General features: G+C 45.4%; 1 protein-coding gene across 1 annotated transcript in view; it reads left to right on the top strand.

Annotated features, from left to right (window-relative positions):
• The first annotated feature begins 1,825 nt into the window (after positions 1-1,825).
• camkk1a (calcium/calmodulin-dependent protein kinase kinase 1, alpha a) overlaps positions 1,826-6,175 on the top strand; it is a 76,661-nt gene continuing 72,311 nt past the window's right edge. The window contains exon 1 of the mRNA XM_008299267.1: positions 1,826-2,114. The gene's annotated coding sequence lies outside the window, so the exon portion shown is untranslated. The remainder of the gene's footprint in view (positions 2,115-6,175) is intronic.

Here is a 6,175-nt window from a genome sequence, read left to right as displayed (position 1 = left end):
AACGCAGCTGATTCTCTGTCTATCAACAAGAAGTAGCACATTTCCAATATCTCTATCTAACATAGTTTTAAAGCACCTTTAGCCCACAGGTTACTTTTTCCTTAAAGTCCCAGCATATAGCTCTGAATGTGTCTTTTCTATGGCAGCAGAGAAGTGTTGTCTCATACGATCCTCTGATACTTCAATGACAACAAACATGGTGTATTTAATAACGGCAAAGTGGAAGACAATATGAGTTAGAAACAACGATATAGATAAAACCAGGGCTAAAAAAGAAAAGCAAATAAGACCAGAGAGAAGAACAACTCCACGTAAGGAGAAGCTGTGAAGATGATGCTGTCATCTACAACTGGGGAGACCTGCTGAACACTATCCCCATCAACAGCACCTCCTGAAACCAGCTTCAGTGAAGTCAGTTTGAGGATCCAAAACACTGCTCAGTGTAACACTAAAGTTTTGTCATCTTCTTTTGGGAACTCAAGAATTCTCTCTTTCTTTTCTGCAAAGACGAAGACAATACTTTTATATTTTGCCTCAAAAGGCCGTACTTGTGATAAAAGAATGAAGCAGGGTGTCCTGAGCTGCTTTCTTTTTCAGCTCTCCTTCCACGGTGCTGATCGTCCTCCACTCGCTGCAGGAGGAGCTCAGACTAACTGTAGCTCAGTGGATCAGGTTTAAAGATGTTTAAGATGTGTAATGTGTTTAAAGCACATTATTATTTCTTGAGTACGATGTCAAATTATGGCTATTTGCTTGCAATCCTAAACAGAAAAGTTCGTTTTAGTGGTTGAATGTCATGCTTGAATAATTTCTGACTTGTCAGAGAAATTTGGTATAAAAAGGTGAATTTGGTTAGAAATTCTTCATTCCTGTTCAAAATGGTGAAACATCGAGAGCTGAGTGCGAATTAGAACAGAACAGAATAGAATACAATAGAATGCCTTTATTGTCACTATACACATGTACAATGAGATAAAGAGCAGCTCCTTCAGTGCAACATAGAATAAAGAACAAAATAAAGAGCAAAAACTAAAACAGAAGAGATTTCAATATAAAACAAGATAAGTTATATATACAGTATAAGTTATATGTACAGTATGAATTTAGAAAAATATTGCACAGCATGGTCATTGATGATATTGCACATTTAAATAGAGAATTAAAGCACTTCATGTTGCTGGATGATTTCAACAAATTACACAGGTGGTCTAATACATTTGCTAAGCCCTGTGTATAAGAATAGAACAACCAGAATTGTTAAGCAATGAAAGAAAAACTAAACTATTCCTTTAAATAAATAAACACCAGCAGTAAGAAGACGAAGAAAGACAGTGATGGGCTCCAAGATGAATTTGTTGTCTGCAACATGTTGATCAGCCTCCAGTGAGGGTCACTAATTAGTGTGTATCTGTGACCGCTCTGCTTATCTCCACTAATTACTCAGCTTCTGTTGTGCTGAGGCGGGAAGTGGCCGCTAGGGGCGCTGCTCAGTCTGGATCCACCGTCCAGCGTTCATGGAAGATCCCACATGTGGCCCCAGTGCTCAGCAAACCACCACCTCAGTCAGGATGTATAGATGTGTGATGCTGTCTGACAGAGTGTGGATGAGCAGCGGCACCCTGCAGCTCCGCTACAGCCTCGGCTCGGTGCTGCTGGTGCTGCGCAGCAACAGGGCGGGTTTTAGGACCCGGGGAGCGCCTCCTGTCGAATAATAAAAGTTGGAGGATCGGCGGCTGTCGACGCGCGACGGAGCCGTCAGAGTCCAAGTGTGTGTGTCCAGACTCCTGCTGCTGCTGTGTGCACATTGCAGTGGTGCAGCAGCAGCAGCAGCAGCAGCAGCTGCAGGCGGGAGTGTGTGTGTGTGTCCGAGTGTGTGTGTGTGTCCGCCGCTGGGTGTCTTCACTCCGCAGCCTGATCTGCTCCGTCCGTGTTTTCCGGAAGACAGGGTGTGAAACATGGGACAGAGCTCAGGTCAGCAGCTGATCCCGGTACACCCCTAACACACACTCCGCAGCTCCGATCCGCTCTCAGGAGACACCGTGTGACCGGCACCGGACGGGACCTCCGTGATCCCCGCGGACCGTCGGACCGGGAGGAGGCTGCTGCTGGTTCTGGTGAGTGAAACTTTGAGGATCGAGTGGTTCCCGGTGTGTGTGTGTGTGTGTGTTTTGGGCTCGCAGGGCCAGTCTGCGCTGTGCAGCCTGTGGGCAAGTGAAGCTGGATGTTGTGCAATGCAGAGAGGGGATCTCAGCACCACACGTGTTCCTGGCTCTGTTATTGATGTTAGCTGATCTCTCTCAGAGATGAGCCGCAGTTTGGACCGGAACCGCTCGGCACCGTGGCACTGATGTGGCTGATCTGTCAGACAGCTGGTGTGAGGTGAAGCTGCTCACAGACTCACACACACATCTGGTGCTTTACAAACTCTGCAGCCCAGGAGGTCCGGCAGAATCTGAGGGTTTCCTTTTAGTCTGCAGGCTGAGATGTGTTTACATGTTGGATCACAGCTGTGTGGATCAGGGTGTCTGACAGAGAAGTGACTGATCAGTCAGTCAGCAGAGGATGAATCCTCAGATTCAACAATTATTAGCACTCATTCATCTTTTAAGTCATTTACGAGTCAACGATACTAAACTCTTGTGTCCTCCTGCTTCTAAAATGTGAGGTTTTGCTGCTTTTTCTTCCATTTTTAATGATGCATATTGGATTTATTTTGCTTTCTGCACAGTAAGTTGGTCATAATAATCAATTTAAAGATGAATCTCTTGGGGTCAGGTTGTCAGATTGATCATTTTCAGTGTTTTCTAACATTTTATGATGAGACAGATTTTGCTGCAGCCCCTTCTGAACATATTTAGGAACCCTTGCTGTGAAGATGATCTGTCTGCACCGGTGATAATTCCTCTCTGAGAACTGATCTCAATCATCTGACAGCCCCCTCAGGTTGTCTCTGTTTAAAAGCTACCAGGAATGATGGTATTAGTCTCTGCATGGTTGTCATTGTTCCTCTGTGTCTGATTAAAACAGGGCTTCATGTCCGCCTCAAGTGCAGCTCGTTTTCTCCTGTTCACAGGTTGTTTAATCCCCCCGTTCACGAGGCTCAGTCGATCCGTTTGAAGTCACTTGAAAGATGACTCGGGGAAAATGAACCGACTCCTCCGGTGCTGCACCTTGAAAAACAATCAGGCGAAATGACTCGCAGCAAACGACCGACAGCGTCCCCCCGCTTTAAGCTGGGACTGAAGACGGAGCAGAGTGCAGAGAGAAAACCAGTTTGTTGCTTGACAGAATGGTGACCTAAATCCCCACAGGCCAATATTTAAAATGGCTTCAGCAGAATTTTGCCTGGAGGCTGTGTTGCAACAGTGCTGATGCATCCGTGAGCGTGGTTGCCGAGCAGTTCCAACTTCCCTCTTGTGGGCTCATTTAATGTTTTGCATGCGGCCGTATGAGCATTAAATGCCAGGAATAGGAGTGGGAAACGCAGCACGAGGCGGCTTGTGTGAAGACTTAGAGGAAGATTAACTGGTTTTCCAGCCTGAAACAAACCAGCGGCAAAGAGGCTGGCTTGCGTTCGGTCCCTGTTGGGCACGATTGCTGAATCTTGCTGCAGAAATTGTGGTTGTTGTGTGTCAGCAGAAGAAAAATGTGCCCAGAAATCCACAGAACAGTGCCAGTGGCTGTTTATTTAGTATGGATTTTTTATATTTTTTTGTCATTTTCCGGCTGCATTTTGCGAGATAAAGCAAGATTTATTAAGTAAGTCATCACTTCTGCTCCCCTCGCTCACTTTTCCTCTCTTGTTCTGAATGTGCTGACAGCTTTAACCCTCCCTCTTAACATGGGCTTTGCTAACCATAATAGCGCTGCAGCCCAGCTACTCAAAAAGAGGACATGTCAACAGCTCCCTCAGCCCCTCTGGGAAATCACTCGCACAAGGCTGGGGAGGAAGAAATCACTCTCATGTGTGTGTTTTTTTCTTTTTACGTTTCCTTGTGTGAATAATCATATTAACACATTAAAGTCTCTAATAAATGTCTTGAACTGTTCTCCATGCAGGCCTGAACATAACTCAGCTGTATGAAGCTCAGAAGCAGCGAGCGCCTCTGATCTGCAGCTTCTCTCATGGAGATCATTTTATATTTTCCGTCATCGATTGTGATCCTTAAATCTCCGCAGAGCCACATAGGATTAGCAGAAGTGTCTATATTTGTACAAACTAGAGGTTTGTTTGAGTTGTCATTGCTTGACGCGGCCTCGTGGTGATTATCATCAGCAGGGGCTGCACCTCCACGTCTTTGTTTGTGTGAGACTAGACACCAAGATAAATGTTCCAGGCTCTCAAACTGGATGAAAATATAAATCTGGGCCTGACCTTGACCCCGGCGCTGAAGCACTGATGGGATTTGATGCTTTAATACTCAAAGGAAGCCTATATTAAAAACAAGGTGAAGTCCAGGCTCGCTGATCCGTTGTGTCTTAATGATTCGTTTTAAATAAAAAAGCAGGAAAGCAGTGTGAGTACATTCAGATTAGTTCCTCTCAGAGATGTGAAACAACTGGTGAGGTGCGACTTGTTTTCCAGTGCAGGGCGTCGAGGCGCTCGGGCCTGTCGTATCCACGGCGAGGAGCATTATTGGGTGTCTCGCAGGCTCTCGTGTTACAGCTGTGAGAAAAGAGCAGCAGCTGTACGAGTGTTTCTCTTAGCACCGTTAGCGCCGCATCCGCTGTGGAATCGGCCTCCGATTCCTGGAAGCTCTCGCGGTGTGTTTGCGCTGCTGTCATGGAACCGCTCCAGTGTTGCGGGCTGGACCGAGTTAACAGAGTAACAGGCGGCTCTGGCGCTCAGGGCTGAGGAGGCTGAGAAACGGAGGGCATTTCATTATCGCTGAAGGCTGTGCTGTGCCGGTTCGTGTATTGTTCCAGGATTCCCGTCGATGCACTCACTGTGCTGCGTGTCAGTCACTTGTCACAGGAGCGCTGATGCGCCACATTAGTGATCTGAATCCGACTGTTGTTAACATGATTTCAGACCTTGCCTCAGTCTTTCATGGTCCAGTTCTCATCATGTGGAGGAACTAAATCAGCTCTGTCATCAGGCCTGAAACATTTGGGGAAAAACCTCTTTGGACTTTTCTGACGGCTGCTGTGATTGAATTTGAAATATCATTTTTACTTCAGTTCAGCATTCACTGTCTAATAGATGAAGAACATGTGATGAAACACATGAGACACCGTTCACAGTGTGACTGCCACACAAGGAGGATGCGATGAACTTATAAAACCACTGACACGACAGTTTGAGCCCTTTTGTCAGGCGTGGTTGTTAAATAATGAGCCTTCGGTCAGTCGAGCCACAGCGAGCATCCCTGATTAATGAGAAACAATTACAAAAAAGTTTAATTCTCCTCAAATTAAATAAAATTGATCTGCAGCATCGGTCTCATTATTTAATAGCCACACCTTGCATACTCTAAACTGCAGTTTTTGCAGTTTGTTAATTGCATTGTTTTAAATTTGAAATCGATTCACTGTTTGGACCTACCGAGCTCCACACAGTCAGTTATATATCACATTACCATCAACGAAACAGATGCATCCGTATACAGCGAGCTTTTCTATTATTTTGTCCGTCCTATTTTGAATAAGGGTGTGAAAGCACCTCTCTGGATAATGCAGTGAACTTCAGCAGCATCACAGTCTACTTCCTTAGCATGCATCATCCACTGTAATAGCTAGTTTAACAAGTATGGTCAATTGGGACTAAAGACAAGCACCGAGCTCAGTGTAAAACACAGAGGTACTGCTGCAGTACAACGTTAAAGTTGAGTAAAAAAAAAGTTCTAAGCATTAACTTTTCCCTCAGCCAAGCCGGTTTGCCTCTGAACAAATGACAGATTTGCACTGTGAGACTGTCAGATATATGCAAAATGGTTTATATCTCATGTTTACCCACTGCAGAGACATTTACAGAGAAAATTCTGAAGGACTCGCTGAGGTAACGCTGGTCTCGATGGGGTACGATGAGCGCTGACTGTCATCTCGATAGCTGTCGAGGCGCTGAGAACCCACATCTCCAAAAACGTTGGAGGACACTTTCAAGAAGGTTCTGTTTCTGATAAATCAACCACAGAACCAAAACTAAACAAGTGCATTCTCGCCTATGTGCCGTGAC

Source organism: Stegastes partitus, unplaced genomic scaffold (genome assembly GCF_000690725.1).
Source record: "Stegastes partitus isolate 25-593 unplaced genomic scaffold, Stegastes_partitus-1.0.2 Scaffold1397, whole genome shotgun sequence".
In the NCBI taxonomy this organism is placed as follows: Eukaryota; Metazoa; Chordata; class Actinopteri; family Pomacentridae; genus Stegastes; species Stegastes partitus.
The sequence above is the reverse complement of the archived record's forward strand: the minus strand, read 5'-3'. Positions and strand labels throughout refer to the sequence as shown.